At 46.3% G+C, this 16,991-nt stretch overlaps 1 protein-coding gene across 1 annotated transcript in view; it reads left to right on the top strand.

The window, feature by feature from the left end:
- The window catches only part of HS3ST3A1 (heparan sulfate-glucosamine 3-sulfotransferase 3A1), a 192,583-nt gene that overhangs the window by 28,777 nt on the left and 146,815 nt on the right, over positions 1–16,991 (top strand). The window lies entirely within an intron of this gene.

Raw genomic sequence — 16,991 nt, 5'->3', positions numbered from 1 at the left:
ATGGATACTCGTCAGGCTCTTAACCCGCTGAGCCATGGCGGGAACTCTGGCGGCTTTATTTCTTCATCTGTATCACCAGCATTTTAACTGACCGATATTTTGTTCCCTTCCATGATTTCATTGGTCAAATGGACAGTCACCGTATATGTATACGTATATGCACTGTGTGAGTGGGCATGTCGCTTATATTTGTTAGGCCTGTGCTTCATGGGGAGAAAAAGAGAGTTGGAGGCTCAGAAGCACAGGTGGCCTTGGGACCCATAGTTCCGGGAGGGGCCGTGGGCAGGCTGGCCAGGTGATCCACAGTTTGTGAGCCTGAACTCCACCCAGGATGGTTACTAGGGTGAGGGTTCTCTGGTTTCACGTAAAGTCAACTGAAAGGCAAGTCCTGAGTGGCAGGGCCAAGAAAAATACCACGCAGGACTCTGCACATGGTTAAGATTTAAAATGCTGCCCAGATCCCGGCCCTCTCCGCCAGGGTTCTGTTTGTCTAGGGAGAGAGCACAGCTCAAGGCCTCAGCCCGGTGTTGGAGGGAACCCGGCAGGGCCAGGCGGGCCGGGCAGGCAGGTCCGAGGTCCAGACTCCCCCCGTGTGTAATAACTCATGGAGAAGGGAGGCCCCGGTGCCCGGGCGTGGCCGCGAGTGGCGTCCCACCGCAGGGAACAGTGTCTGTGTCTCTAGCCGACGGGTCCCTTGGCTGTTTGCGCCATGGAGTCCTGTTTTCCCAGCGGTGTCTGTCACCATCACCGCCGCCGCTGCCGCTTGTCTGCCTGGTCGGCAATGACGCACACCCGACCCACCGCGGGGCAGGGCCTCCGCACGCCAAGCCTTGTGCTGAGCGCGTGTCACCAGCGCCTGTGCTTGGTGGAGGGCACCGGGGTCATGGTTCGGGTGACACTCAGTGCACCTGCCTCAGGAGGGCGGCAGGGAAACTCAGCGTAGGCGGCAGAGCGGGCTGGCCCTGGAGGGGGACGGAAGGCCCTGGAGGGGGACGGAAGGCCCTAAGAGAGAGCGAGATCGCGTCGCACTCAGTGAGCCCTTTCTCTTGAGGCGCATCATCCAAGCTGGTGCCGCTGCATCAGCCGAGAGGCCTGGCGGATCCAGTTCCAGCCGAACAGTTTAATAGCGGCTCTGACCGCTTCCAGTTATTCGTCCTCTGAAGAGAGACTGAAATGTCAAAGTAAACGGAAGACGCAAATACGCGGAGGCTTTTCATTCTCTGAAATTGCCTGTCCTGCTCCTTTGCGAGCTGCTGCCGTTTACCCTGGGTCTGGGCTCGGAAGGTCAGGACTACTTTCCCGGGCGTAGCACCGCCTGTCTTCCGCCTCCTTGAGTCACAAAGGACGTAACCGAAAGCAAAGTAACCCAGAGACTTCGATGGGCCCTGCCCTTTGATGGTGTTTGAGGGCCGATAGGATGCGTAAGGTCGCCCATCCGTGCTATGCCGGGAAACAAACAAGAATTGCCTTTGCCCTCCAGCAGCTCCTCGTCATACAAATGTTTCTGAAGCTCAGTGCGTGGTTCCAGCAGAGACGTAATGATCTACTGGAAAAAGAGTATAGACAGAGAAAAGATGAGAAAAGGGACGGTGACGACCTCAGGCGGCAGGATGCCGGGCAGATTCCTGGGCCGACTGTCGATGGTCCAAAACCCGGGCACGTCGTCTCTTCTGAGCAAATCTCCCGCCACCTCCCACCACGTAATCGTGGTGCCATGTGTGCTATATTTTGGAGGGCGTAGTATTAGAGATAGTTCCTTCTTCCAAAATGTGCAGGGAGCCGGTGTTTGAGTCCCAGAGTCTTCCTCCCCCCCACCCCCACCGCCCCCGCCGGCTCCATCATGCACACTGCGAATCTGTGATCCCCTTTGCCACTGGCATATCGTTCTCAGCACCTCCACCTTGCACCGACGTTGGCTCTGGGTGGTGACGCGTGGCTCACAGTTGGCGGTGGGGAAATGGACGTGTCCTTGGAGCTGCCTCTTTTTTTTTTTCTTCTTTTTGTCTTTTTGCCATTTCTTGGGCTGCTCTTGCGGCATATTGAGGTTCCCAGGCTAAGGGTCCAATCGGAGCTGTAGCCACTGGCCTACACCAGAGCCACAGCAACGCGGAATCCGAGCCATGTCTGCGACCTACACCACAGCTCACGGCAATGCCGGATCGTGAACCCACTGATCGAGGCTAGGGATGGAACCCGCAACCTCATGGTTCCTAGTTGGATTCGTTAACAACTGCGTCACGACAGGAACTCCCTGGAGCTGCCTCTTTACAGCTCCTTTCTCTTCTCCTTTCTCTCTCCACTCCCGGCCAGGTCACCCAGCCATGGGCTCTACACGCCACATCTTCCACTGTTAGCCTTTGCTTTGGAATCTTTCAAGCCTTGTGAACGTAATTTCCTAGGAGTGCTTTGCTCTGAACCTTAAGACCATCCCTACCCAGAAATTTTGAACTGAAACAGTTGATTTTTTTTTCATTTTTTTATTACTCAAATGAATTTATCACATCTGTAGTTGTATAATGATCATAACAATCTGATTCCACAGGATTTCCATCCCACAGCCCAGGCACATCCCCCCACCCCCCAAACTGTCTCCTCCGGAGACCATATGTTTTTCAATGCCTGTGAGTCAGCATCTGTTCTGCAAAGAAGTTCAGTCTGTCCTTTTTTCAGATTCCACGTCACTGAAAGCATTTGATGTTGGTGTCTCATTGTATGGCTGACTTCACTTAGCATGATAGTTTCTAGGTCCATCCATGTTGCTAAAAATGCTGGTATTTCGTTCTTTTTGATGGCTGAGTAATATTCCATTGTGTATATGTACCATATCTTCTGGATCCACTCCTCTGTCGATGGACATTTAGGTTGTTTCCATGTCTTGGCTTTTGTAAATAGTGCTGCAATGACCATTGGAGTACATGTGTCTTTGCAAGTCGTGGTTTTCTCTGGATAGATGCCCAGGAGTGGGATTGCTGGGTCAAATGGTAGTTCTATGTTCAGTTTTCTGAGGAATCTCCATCCTGCTTTCCACAGTGGTTGCACCAATTTACAATCCCACTAACATTGTATGAGGGTTCCTTTTTCTCCACACCCTCTCCAGCACTTATTGATTGTAGACTTTTTGATGATGACCATTCTGGCTGGTGTAAGGTGGTACCTCATAGTGGTTTTGATTTGCATTTCTCTAATAATGAGTGATGCTGAACATCTTTTCATATGTTTCTCAGCCATCTGTATGTCTTCTTTGGAGAACTGTCTGTTTAGATCTTCTGCCCATTTTTGGATGGGGTTGTTTGTTTTTTTGATATGGAGCTGCATAAGTTGTTTATAAATTTTGGAGATTAATCCCTTGTCAGTCGATTCATTTGCAAAGATTTTCTCCCATTCTGTGGGTTGTCTTTTTGTGTTGTTTAGGGTTTCCTTTGCTGTGCAGAAACTTTGAAGTTTGAGTAGGTCCCATTTGCTTATTTTTCTTTTTATTGTCAATACTCTGATAGGTGGATCTGAGAAGATGTTGCTGTCGTTTATGTGAGAGAGTGTTTGGCCTATGTTTTCCTCTAGGAGTTTGTTAGTGTCTGGTCTTATATCTAGGTCTTTAATCCATTTGGAGTTTATTTTTGTGTGTGGTGTTAGGGAGTGTTCTAATTTCCTTCTTTTCCATGTGGCTGTCCAGTTTTCCCAGCACCACTTATTGAACAGGTTGTCTTTTCTCCATTGTATAGTCTTGCTTCCTTTGTCATAGATGAGTTGGCTGTAGGTGCGTGGATTGAATTCTGGGCTTTCTATCCTGTTCCACTGATCTATATGTTTGTCTTTGTACCAGTACCATGCAGTTTTGACGACTGTTGCTTTGTAGTATAGTCTGAAGTCCAGGACCCTGCTTTCTCCAGCTCCATTTTTCTTCTTCAGGATGTCCTTGGCTATTCTGGGTCTTTTGTACTTCCAAACAAACTTTAAAATATTTTGTTCCACTTCTGTGAAAAATGTCCTTGGTAATTTGATAGGGATTGCATTGAATCTGTAGATTGCCTTGGGTAGTATAGTCATTTTGATAATATTAACTCTTCCAATCCATGAGCATGGTATATCTTTCCATCTATTTGTGTCATCTTTGATTTCTTTCATCAGTGGCTTGTAGTTTTCAGAGTACAGGTCTTTTGTTTCTTTAGGTAGGTTTACTCCTAGGTATTTTATTCTTTTGGATGCGATGGTAAACGGGATTGCTTCCCTAATTTCCTTTTCTGCTTTTTCATTGTTAGTATATAGAAATGCTATCGATTTCTGTGTATTGATTTTGTATCCTGCAACTTTGCCAAATTCGTGGATATGCTCTAATAGTTTTCTGGTAGAGCCTTTAGGATTCTCTAGGTATAGTATCATGTCATCTGCAAATAGCGATAGTTTTACTTCTTCCTTTCCAATTTGGATTCCTTTTATTTCTTTTACTTCTCTGATTGCTGTGGCTAGGACTTCCAGAACTATATTGAAGAGTAGTGGCGAGAGCGGACATCCTTGTCTTGTTCCTGATCTCAGCAGGAATTCTTTCAGCTTTTCACCATTGAGAATGATGTTCGCTGTGGGTTTGTCGTATATGGCCTTTATCATGTTGAGGTAGGTTCCCGTTATGCCCACTTTCTGAAGGGTTTTTTATCAGAAATGGGTGTTGGATTTTGTCAAAGGCTTTTTCTGCGTCTATTGAGAGGATCATATGGTTTTGATTCTTCAGTTTGTTCATGTGGTATATCACACTGATGGATTTGCGGATATTGAAGGACCCTTGCATCCCACTTGATCACCATGTACAATCCTTTTAATGTATCATTGGATGCAGTTTGCTAGTATTTTGTTGAGGATTTTTGCATCGATGTTCATCAGTGATATTGGCCTGTAGTTTTCTTTTTTTGTGGAGTCTTTGTCTGGTTTTGGTACCAGGGTGATGGTGGCCTCATAGAATGAGTTTGAGAGTATCCCTTCTTCTGCAATTTTTTGAAATAGTTTCAGAAGGAGAGGTGTTAGCTCTTCTCTAAATGTTTGATAGAATTCTCCTGTGAAGCCATCTGGTCCTGGACTTTTGTTTGTTGGAAGTTTTTTCATCACAGTTTCAATTTCAGTTCTTGTGATGGGTCCATTCATCTTTTCTATTTCATCTTGGTTTAGTCTTGGAAGATTGTACTTTTCTAAGAATTTGTCCATTTCTTCTAGGTTTTCCATTTTATTGGCATATAGTTGCAGATAGTAGTCTCTTATGATCCTTTGTATTTCTGTGATGTCTGTTGTTACTTCTCCTTTTTCATTTCTAATTTTATTGATTTGAGTCCTCTCTCTTTTTTGCTTGATAAGTCTGGCTAGGGGTTTATCAATTTTGTTGTTCTTTTCAAAGAACCAGCTTTTCGTTTCATTGATCTTTTCTATGGTTTTCCTTGTTTCTATTTCATTGATTTCTGCTCTGATCTTTATAGTTTCTTTCCTTCTACTAACTTTAGGTCTTGTCTGTTCTTCTCTCTCAAGCTGCTTTAGATGTAAAGTTAGCTTGTTTATTTGGGTTTTTTCCTGTTTCCTGAGGTGGGCTTGTATTGCTATAAACTTTCCTCTTAGAATGGCTTTTGCTGCATCCCATAGGTTTTGGAGTGTCTTATCTTCGTTGTCATTTGCTGCTAGGTATTTTTTAATTTCCTCTTTGATTTCTTCAGTGATCCATTTGTTGTTTAGTAGCATGTTGTTGAGTCTCCACGTGTTTGTGTTTTTTGCAGTTTTTTTCTTGTTGTTGATTTCCAGTTGTATAGCATTGTGGTCGGAAAAGATGCTTGATATGATTTCAATTTTCTTAAAGTTACTGAGGTTGGATTTGTAGCCCAGGATATGGTCAGTCTTAGAGAATGTTCCATGTGCAATTGAGAAGAATGTGTATTCTGTTGCTTTTGGATGAAATGTCCTATAAATATCTATTAAGTCCATATGGTTTAATGCTTCATTCAGGGCCTGTGTTTCCTTATTGATTTTCTGTCTGGTTGATCTGTCCATTGCTGTAAGTGGGGTGTTAAAGTCCCCCACTATGATTGTGTTATTGTTGATTTCTCCTTTTAAGGTTGTTAGCAGTTGCCTTATATATTGTGGTGAACCTGTGTTGGGAGCGTAAATATTTAAAATTGTTATAACATCTTCTTGGATTGATCCTTTGATCATTATGTAATGTCCTTCTTTGTCCCTGAAAATATTCTTCATTTTAAAGTCTATTTTGTCTTATATGAGTATTGCTACTCCAGCTTTCTTTTGATCCCCGTTTGCATGAAATATTTTCTTCCATCCTCTCACTTTCAATTTGTATGTGTCCCTAGAAGTGAAGTGGGTCTTTTGAAGACAGCATATATATGGATCTTGTTTTTGTATCCATTCAGCCAGTCTGTGTCTTTTGGTTGAGGCGTTTAGTCCATTCACATTTAAGGTAATTATTGATATGTATGTTCTTATTGCCATTTTATTAATTGCTTTGGATTTGTTTTTGCTGCTCTTTTTCCTTTCCTTCTTCTCTTGTTCTTTTCTGCCTATAGACGTTCCTTTAGTATTTGTTGTAAGGCTGGTTTAGTGTTGCTGAATTCTCTCAGCTTTTGCTTATCTGTCAAGGTTTTGATTTCTCCTTCAAATCTGAACGAGAGCCTTGCTGGGAAGAGTAATCTTGGTCGGAGGTTTTTTCCTTTCATCACATTGAGTATATCATGCCACTCCCTTCTGGCCTTCAGAGTTTCTGTTGAAAAATCTGCCGATAGCCTTATCGGGGTTCCCTTGCATGTTATTTGTTTCTTTTCCCTAGCTGCTTTCAAGATTTTCTCTTTGTCTTTAATTTTGGTCAGTTTGATTAGTATGTGTCTCGGGGTGTTCCTCCTTGGGTTTATTTTGTATGGTACTCGTTGTGCTTCCTGGATTTGAGTGAGTGATTCCTTCCCCATGTTAGGGAAGTTTTCAGCTATTATCTCTTGGAATATTTTTTCTGTCTCCTTCTCTCTCTCTTCTCCTTCTGGCACCCCTATAATACAGATGTTGGTGCGTTTCATGTTGTCCCAGAGTTCTCTGAGACTCTCTTCATTTGTTTTCAATCTTTTTTCTCTTTTCTGTACTGCATCTGTAATTTCCACTCATCTGTCCTCCACCTCACTTATTCGTTCTTCTGCCTCCTGTATTCTGCTGTTAGCTGCTTCTAGTGAATTTTTTATTTCAGTTATTGTATTTTGCATCTCTTCTTGTTTAAGTTTTATATCTTGTATCTCTTTGGTCAGTGTTTCCTGTAAGTTATCCATCTTTGCCTCCAGTTTATTTCCAATGTCTTGTATCTTCTTCAGCATCAACAGTCTAAAGTCTTTTTCCTGGATGCTGAGAATTTCCTCATGGCTTAGCTGTTTTTCTGGGGTTTTTTCTTTCTCCCTCATCTGAGTTATAGTTCTCTGTCTTTTCATTTTTAAAGGTTTTTGGTGTGGTGACCTTCTTACAGATAATAGAGTTGTAGCCTCTCTTACTTCTGATGTCTGCCCCCCTGTGGCTAAAGTCAGTATGGGGGCTTGGTGTAGGCTTCCTGATGGGAGGGGCTGATGCCTGCCCCCTGGTAGGAGGAGCCAGATTCTAATCCCTCTGGTGGGTGGGGCTTAGTCTCTGGATGGGATTAGAGGCAGCTGTGTGCCTGAGGGGTCTTTAGGCAGCCTGTTTACTGAGGGGTGGGGCTGTGATCCCACCTGGGTTGTTGTTTGCCCTGGGGCTTCTCAGCCCTGGCTGACGGGTGGGGCCAGATTTTCCCAAAATGGCCCCCTCCAGAGAAAGGCACTGCTGCTGAATATTCCTGAGAGCTTTGCTTTCAATGTCCTGCCCTCACAACAAGCCACACTCACCCCTGTTTTCCCAGGATGTCCTCCAAGAACTGCAGTCAGGTTTGACCCAGATTCCCTTGGAGACTTTGCTTTGCCCTGGGACTCAGTGCATGTGAAATTCCGTGTGCGCCTTTTAAGAATGGGGTCTCTGTTTCCCCCAGTCCCATGGAGCTCCTGCACACGAGCCCCACTGGCCTTCAATGCCAGATGCCCCAGGGGCTCTTTCTCCCAGTGCCGGATCCCCACACGTGAGAGTTTGATGTGGGGCTCAGAACTCTCACTCCTGTAGGTGAGTCTCTGTGAACCAGTTAGATTCCAGTCTGTGGAGCTTCCCACCCAGGAGGTATGGGGTTGTTTATACCGTGAAATCGCCCCTCCTACCTCTTGATGTGTCCTCTTCTTTTTCTTCTGGAGTAGGGGATCTTTTTTAAGGTTTCTGGTCCATTTTGGTGAAGTGTGCTCAGTCTTTAGTTGTGAATTTCGTTGTTTTTAGGAGAGAAGTTGAGCTCCAGTCCTTCTATTCCGCCATCTTAATCCCGTCTCCACAGTTGATGTTTTAAACATCTGTGTTGGGGGTGCCCCGGAAGGACTTGCATGGCTTCTGCTACACGTTCCACCAAACCTGAGCTCCTTCAGCCTTTAAATCCTCCGGGCTCAGAAATCTCAGGAAAATTCTGCAACCAAGAAATATGACTGGTGTTTCCTTTGCAGTGCTTCCACCACGTTTTAACAGTTTTACTGGCTTCTAAAGTTTGTCCTTGTGCTTCTCGACTGTGCACAAGGCTAAATGGCTGACAGACTCTGAGGGCTTCTTTTCTTGTGTTCTCTTTTCTCTTTGGTCCAGATACTTATGTTTCTAACATAGGACTCTGGATTCTTCTTTCACATGTTTTTCTTCCCACCTTTCCACTGAATGTTGAAAGGGATAGTGTCAGTGGGTTCTTGGGCTGCCAAAAGCATCCACTGTACCAACAACCCTGCTTCTAGAACCGGGTAGTTCCCATGGCGATATCCTCTATCAGCCCAACATCTTCCCAGACCTGGACCCCGTCCATTACCTTCTCATCCTCCCTCGGCCTTTCCTTAGAGACTTGCCCACCAAATGCCTCCCACATCTCTTCTCAGGGACGCCTTGAATCCCCACCTACAAACACCATGTCATCTTAAAATCACCCAGCAGTGTGGGGGATAGTTTACCTGGCTCTTCTGATCTGCTGCATTCACATATCTATTCTGTTTAAAAGATTAAGTTAGTGGCACTTTTTTTCTGATTATAAAATGCATGCTTTCTATAAATGGTCTAATGGTACAAGTTAGGTTTCAAAACAACTTGAAATCACTAACATTTCTGTAGCCACTCCCCCCAGCCCCTGGGGTATGGTTATGGGTAGATGGCTGAGCAAATTATATGTAATAGAGTCTTCTAGTTAACAAACACATTTTGCTAAGCCTCCAGACGCCTTCCTACTGTATGCCAGGAGTACAGTGATGTTTTAAAATCTGCATTAAGTTGAAGGATGGATTAGGCAATCCAGCAGGCTCTTAATGCATTTACAGGTGCTTGGCTAGCATTCTAAGTCCCCAAATCTGAAAAAACCTGTGTTGGGGAATTGCATCCGATCCCCTTCCAGATTCCATCTTCATCGTCCTATTATCCTTGGAATCCACTCGCAGTGCTTCCCCAGCCTTCACCCGACAGACCTGCGCAGGGTTTCGAGACTGACTTCGAATGTGACTGTCTTCTGGAGGAAGCCTTGTGCTTCTGCACTTGGGCTGCGTTGAGCCCTAACTCACCTTGTGGACCTCGAAGCAGTGGCAGGGGTTGGATATGGTAAGGCAACCAGTTGTCCCAGTTTTCCCAGAATCGAGGGAGTTCCTCAGACACGGGACTTTCAGTGTGAAAACCAAGAAGGTCCCAGGCAACCTGGGCAAGTTGTTCACTGTAGGTGATTTCCCTCCCGTGTCTAACGCTCTTACTGCTATGAACACAAGCTACCAACTGTTTATACCTCTGGGTTCTCACTTCCTCCATCTCGTCTGTATCTATTTATTCCAAAACATGAAACTTCGACTTTGTGGCTCAGGATCTAAACCTTTTGCAAGTCGTTACGAGTCATTTGGGAGGATGAGGTCACACGTGGAACAATAACAAGGTAACTATAATACAGCCCCTGTTTCAGAAGAGCAGAGGTACAAACAGGAGGCAGGTTTCTGGGAAAAGCTACTGGAAGAGACTGGCAGGAGCCGTGGTCTTAGGTGTCCAGTGAACTGTGTGTGCAAGGAGCCAGAACAAGACCGGTACCTGGCAGGTCGTAGATGGGGGTCCTAGTCTGGTTCTGTCCCCTTCTGCTGGTGCTGAGTGAGCCCATGCCTGAAGGATGTATAGTCACCCTTTAGTGACTGTTGGGTGTTGGTTGCAGGACTCCTACAGATACCAGCGTTCATGATGCTCAGGTCCCCTAGCCGTATCCGTGGGTTGTGAATCCACAGATGTGGAATCCATGGACATGGACCAGCTGTAATTCGTGTGGCTATCTCTACCACAGGGCCCTCTGAGGACTTAGATCCTGGAGCACCTGCTGTCCTGCGGCGTGTTTTGCCTGGAAACGTTCTCTGGGATATAGGCTTGATTCCTTTACTCACTTTCTAGCGTCTCAAATGTCACCCAATCGATGAGGTCATCTCAGACCCCTTTATAGAAAAACAGCCACCCAGCAAGTCCTGTTCCCCTGCCCTGGTTTATTTTTCTCCATTGAACTTTTCATCTTTGGCCACACTGTGCATTTCATCATGGATTTGTTTTGTACTTGTCATTCTACCACAATGTAAATTCCTTGAGTTCGAGTCACTGCTCTGTCCCCAGCAGTTAGAATGTTTATTGAGGACACCCAATAGGATTTTTCTTTTTCTTTTTCTTTTTTTTGTCTTTTGTCTTTTTAGGGCCATACCCATGGCATATGGTGGTTCCCAGGCTAGAAGTTGAATAGGAGCTATTGCCGCCGGCCTACACTAGAGCCACAGCAACGTGGGATCCGAGCCACGTCTGCAACCTATACCACAGCTCACGGCAACACCGGATCCTTAACCTACTGAGCAAGGCCAGGGATCTAACCCGCAACCTCATGGTTCCTAGTTGGATTCGTTTCCGCTATGCATGATGGGAATTCTCCCAATAGGATTTTTCAATAAGCAAATAAGTTATAATGACACTAAACATCATTTTTCCTCAAGCATTTAAATGCAACTTACAAATCTTATAATCCCTTTCATAAAATCTAGTAAAGTTTAACGAGCATCTTGAAATATTCCTTTGATTAACATGCAATGAATGTATTTGTTAAATTCCATTAAGTATTTTTAAACTGCACTTATAAATTAAATATACTCAACTTTCTAATTTAATAGATGCCTCTAACAAGCAAAACTTCCCCAATGCAGTAAATCCAATACATTAAACATAACTACAGAAAATCTTTTCTTAAATCTTCCAATATTGTACAAGAATGTAGTAAAATACTTTTATATCTTTCAACCAGGTATTACATGTCTAAAATAACTCAGTTGTGTGATTTAAATCGGGATCACAGAACTACTTGTCGGATTAATACATATGCCAATCTCACTGACAAGTACTTTAAATATCACACATGTATAGTTTAGTTCTAAATTAATCAAAAGCATGTCATGGAACTGATTTATCCCCCCCCCAACTTCTCAGGCTATTAAGACATACTGAGTGTGGGGTTAGTAAATGCAGACTATTCCATTTAGAGTGGGTAAGCAGTGAGGTCCTACTGCACAGCCCAGGGAACCAGATCCAGTCTCCTGGGATAGACCCTGATGGAAGAGAATCCAAGAAAGGGAATGTGTACATATATGGATGACTGGGTTGCTTTGCTGGACAGCAGAACTTGGCACAACATTGTAAACCAATTATACTTTAATAAAAAAGAATCTGGGGGAAAAAAAGAGACGTACCCCCAAAGGAAACAATATGACAGTAGTCGGGACTGCCCTGTCAATGGGCTGAGACTGCCAACAGGTCAGAGGGTGAAATCTCATCACTGTGTAGCCTTTTTTGAAAGGTCATTCCCTCCAAGTATCGGGGGCTCTTACAGCCCGTGCAGGTCCTTGGGCTCAAGATGTCCTGTTATTCTGACTCTTCCGTTAACTTCCGAGTGCGCCTCCTGTTTCCCAACCCCGCCCCTCTCAAATCTCGGTTGCTTGATGGCTTCACAGCATGATGCAGCTTATCCCTGGTTTGCTTTTTACTTTGAGTTCTGTTCCATCATCTTTCTGTCTGGCTTGGGTCAGATTCTTCTCTGTGTTTCAGGGACGTGCGATTGGACTCTGTGTTTCTCTCGTGCTAAGGGGCCCCCATCTCTCGTGCACAGCTCGCGGGTCAGCAGCCTCCATCCAGACTTCCAGTTTGCCCCTGTGTCTTCTCCGCTGGACCGGAATGGTTCCCAGCCACTCCCGCTTTCACTCTCCTTCCCAGGTTTTTTCCCCCAGGGAGGCACCAGCGCGATACCCTGTTATCTTTTCTGAGCCATAAAGGAGACCTTTTGCTCCTAAGCATCCTGATGGGATTTCCAAGTGTGTCTCTGAACAAACACAAGAGGAATTTTGATCAACATCATTTTCCTCTACTCTGTGTGAGATGAACAGCAAGAAAGACTAAAAGAGAGTGTGCCAAAATGTTCGGTCTGGATGGTGGGATCACAAGTGATTTTTATGTTCTTTTATTTTCTTTGACAGTGAAAATCTATTACTTTTATATTAAGGGATTTTAAAATATAACGTGGATTAAAGTTTGAGCCACAACTTGTCCTCAGCCAGGGTTTCAGACATGTGTAAGAACACCGATGGAAAGAAACAACAGACTGTGATCATCAGAGGAAAGTGATATTTATGAGAATCACGTGGTGGGTGTCATCTTGAACTTGGTCTGGACTCGAGTCCCGTAGTCTGTGCTTTACTGGAAAAGAGCTGCTTTCCTAGACGCAGCAGGTGCAGGGCTGTGTGGTCTCTCAAACAGCCCACAGAGTCCACAGCTGGCACTGGCCTCTTGAGGGCTGTGGGATGGCCTTGCCACTTAGTGGGCACGGGGGAGCAAGGGGGGGTCTCTGGACCTGATAGGACATCGGAAGAGGGCAAGGAGATCTAAGGTGGCAGGTGGTAGGACAGCAGGAGTATTCTGGTGGGAACTACAGGCCCCTCAGAGTGGGGGCCACAACCTCTCTTGTTGGTCCTGGGAACCATCTCCCGGAGACCCTCAGAAAACCGTGGCAACACCGCTTGAAGAAGGCTGGAGGTCTTGCTGCTGAAGGCTGGCCCGGGAAACCATGCCGTTGAATGGATTCCTCCTTGGCACTGTGATCCCATCTCTATCCAGGATGTGAAAAGACTGGGAGGACATCAGGATTGATTTTTTTTTTTAGAAAAAAAATTTTTTTTGCGTGTCTGTAATATTCCCAGTACTGAGATAACATAGTGATGCAAAGATGCCCAGCCCTTGGCTCCAGGCACTCGATGCCAGCAGCGTGTCTGAGATGCGTAGGTGCTGCCTCATCCCTCAAAGGACGATATTAGGATGGAGGCCAGTCCTGTGCTTTCTGTGCCAAGCCTGGTGCAGCTGCTCAACAAAGTCTGCAGATTAAGGGGTGAAGTATTGAATGAATAAATGTCAGCTGAGTGTTAGAAATAGTAAATGCTCCAAGATTCCAGAAGGTGGAGGAAAGAGACAGACCTATTTCGAAGCTCTAACCTTACTGAAATAACTGTGAAACAGTGTTTCATAAGTGACATCTGCAGAGTTCACGCCGTCAAGAATGGCGTGGCCACTGAATGATGTAGAAAGCGTGCTGACGAACAGCAAATGGGGTAAGAGGAGTGGTAACAACTCCTCGGGGGCCCAGATAAGAAGGTCAATGTTAAGGCAAGAAGGGGAATAAACCCTGCATGGGAAGTGTGAATCCAGGCTTGCCGAGGACAGAAAACCGTGGCACAGTTGTTCAGTGACACGGGAAGCGGGGCTGTAAATGATGCCAGCAGGTAGAGGGGAGGCTGGTGGACATCTCCTGTCTGCCTCGTGATCTCAGCGGGCTCTTCACCTTCATGCCAAGAAAAGAAGCCCTTCTTCCCCTGATGCTGCTCCACGAATGATCTGAGAACAGCCTCGTGCTTTCTGGAGAACTAGCCGCTCCATCAGCAGCCTTCCAGCCATGGCTCCTAAAGAGATGCCAAGGTGAGGTGTGACTTTCCTTTGTGTGGGGCTCTGAAGTCCTGGCAGGTAATTCAATCAAATCCCACTCTCCACCTGCCCCATTTTCCTCTCACCCTTGCCCTACCTGCCAAGAAAGAAAGATAAATGGAAACCAGAACTAACGGAAAACTATTTGGAGTATTACATTCCTGTGGCAGATCGTTTCAGCCTAAGCCCCTGGGATTTGGGTTGTTTTGGGTCATCACCGGTCCAGGGTTTCTGTGAAGAAGCTACGGATTCCAGCTGTCTTACAGCGTCTGGTCTCGAAGACCCCGGGGTGGAGGCAGGGTGGCTCCTGTCCCTGACGCAGGGTGCAGAGAGAGGGGGGGGGGAATCAGGTGGGATTCTCTCGCCCTCGTGAGGTCCTTACCTAGAACACCTTCAGCTCCGTATCTGCCCCTGCAAAATACCCGCAGAGTATCCGTGATGATGCCAAGTAGTTGCATCTAGAAAGGAGGGGCCTGGGCTGGGATCAGCTGTCCTTGCAGAGGTGTGCAAGTGGGAGGAAAAAGGACGGAGGCCAGAAAGCCCCTTTCCTCTGTGGTCAGTGCGCACACAAGTGTTCCTTGAATCACTCCTGCCAGCACTGAACATGTGTGTACCGAGTACCTTCTGCATGCCAGGGACAGAAACGAGTCCCAAGGTCACCATGATGAAAACCCGTGGCCTCTGCACTGTGGAGCGCATCATCTATAATTCCAGCGACCTGCCAGGGCATGACAGAGCCACGAGAGCTCTCGGGAGGCAGCGACTCCCTCTTCCTCTGAGTCAGGGAAGGCTTCTGTTTGAGGATCTTGGACCCACTTCCAGTGTATGTGTGTGTCTGTGGGTGGTGGGTCTCCCACACAAAAAAGCAATTCCCTGGACCCCAGCTGGGTGCTGCGCAATTCAATTCTGACACTATCTAACTGGAGATAACGCCGTGTCCCATGGGTCAAGGCTGTCCTACAAGACAACCCCTCCCACCGCTGCCTCCGTTCAGCTGCCAGTCTCTCCAGCCCAGTTTCTCCCCTGTGCTTCTGACCGATGGGAAGAGGGAGGCACAGACTCTAAATCTGCCACTCTGGGGGTCCCTGGCTTTGGAACATGAGTGACTTCCTTTCTCTGATTGTCAGTTCCTCTTTCTATGAAATGCGGAGACGAGGCTTGCTCTCAGCCGTTATTGTGAGCATTAAATAAATGTATTAAGGCATTTAGCAGGAGGCCTTTCGCACGACAAGCACTTTAAAAAGTGTATTCATTGATGGCTTGTTGTATATTGCTCTTTTTATTATTCTACGGGAGAGAACCCCTACCGAAGGGGCGATGCTCCAGGTCTGCCTTATAACAGTGATGTCACAGAGTTTCCAAAGAGCAGGATCCCAGTGTAGAAGCATTGCAGACAAGCAGCCAGCAGTGACCGAGAGCACGGGGAAAGAATAACAAAGAGAAAACTTCAGAAACAAGTAAAAAAGATCCCCCCAGTAGGATGGCAGTTCCGTGAGGAATTCCGTTCATCAAATGAAAAGCCGCGTCCTCCAGCACCGAGCTCCCGTGGGACCCTTAACCTTGACCACTCTCAGTTCCGCTTCTACTCAAGGGTGCAATGAAGTGAAAAGGTGACATGTGCCTCAGACTGTAATGTAACACACGAATCTTCACTGAAATTTTTGTTTTAAAAACCAAAGGCTCAGAGACAAAAAAATGTTAACAATTCCTCATGTTTTTCACATTTGAGCTTAGAGCCAAGTTTTGGCTACCCTTGGGTAATGGCTGACCCCAGAAAGGCTTTCAGTAAATGGTTATTAAGTTAAATTTCTGTCCAGGTTAAAGGAAGGAGGATTCAGACCTTGGACTGGTAAGGATGCCACATGGTGAAACCACTTTGGAAAACTCTGGCAAACAGTTTGGCTGTTTCTTAGCCCTTTCAACACGCACCCGCTGTTATCATTTCACTTCTGGGTATTTATTTTAAACATTTAAAAACTTTTGTTCGCTCAAAATTCTGTGTACAAAAGTCTACAGTGGCTTGATTCAGGCCCCAAACAGGAAAAAAACAAATTCCATCAGCTGATGGACAAGTACATGCACTGTGGTCCATCCACGCCGTGATTTTTTACCAAGACATGGACAGACTAGAAAAATCTCAGATTTGTTCAGTGGAAGAATCCAGACCCAACGCACTACATACTATATGATTCCATTCAAATGTTTCCGAAAAAGCGAACCTATATGAACCGTTAATCAGACCAATAGTTGCCAGGGGCTGAGAACGAGGGAGAAACGAATGTCGTTTGCCGCTGCAGGCGGGAGGAGACGTGCCCGACGGCGAATGGCCGCACCTTGTCCTTCCTTCTCCTGGCTCACATCGCCTGAGCACGGTTCTTTCCCTCGAAGCGACTGCAGTGTAAGGTCTCCGGTCAATTCAAGGCGTCTGAAAAGGCGGAACAGCCCTCTGAAAACCATGCCTTCCTGGTGGCGGTGAAAGGAAGGAATTTTGTTTAAATCAGAGAGGAGAAAATTAAGGCAGGAACAGAAGGGCTTGCCGTGAAGAAGAGGGCGCAGCACCCCGCCGAGGGCCCAGAGGCACCCGGCTCGCGGGCTGCGTAGCTCGGGAGCTGGTTACGTCGGGCCTGCCAAGAGGTCACCTGACGCCGAGCCTCCATTCCAAAGGTTAAGTCCCGTAATTGGAGACTGTTTCATTTTTCAGAGTCTCAGAATTCCACAGATGGTAGGGGCTCACTTCAGCAAAACGGTGGTGCCGCCCCCTGAACAAGAGTTTCCATCTCAAGTGGGAACAAATTATCCTTGGCACGTCCACAGGAAGGTAGCTGGTGGAGGGCAGCACGGGCACAGGGCAAGCCCAGCACAGCCGCCTTCCTCCCGCAGAGCCGGGG

This window comes from Sus scrofa, chromosome 12 (assembly GCF_054392235.1).
Source record: "Sus scrofa isolate SSC_HxYL_T2T_F1_AM1 chromosome 12, Sscrofa_HxYL_maternal_Yorkshire_Landrace_v2.0, whole genome shotgun sequence".
Lineage (NCBI taxonomy): Eukaryota > Metazoa > Chordata > Mammalia > Artiodactyla > Suidae > Sus > Sus scrofa.
Note: the sequence above shows the minus strand (reverse complement) of the source record. Positions and strands in the feature narration are given on the sequence as shown.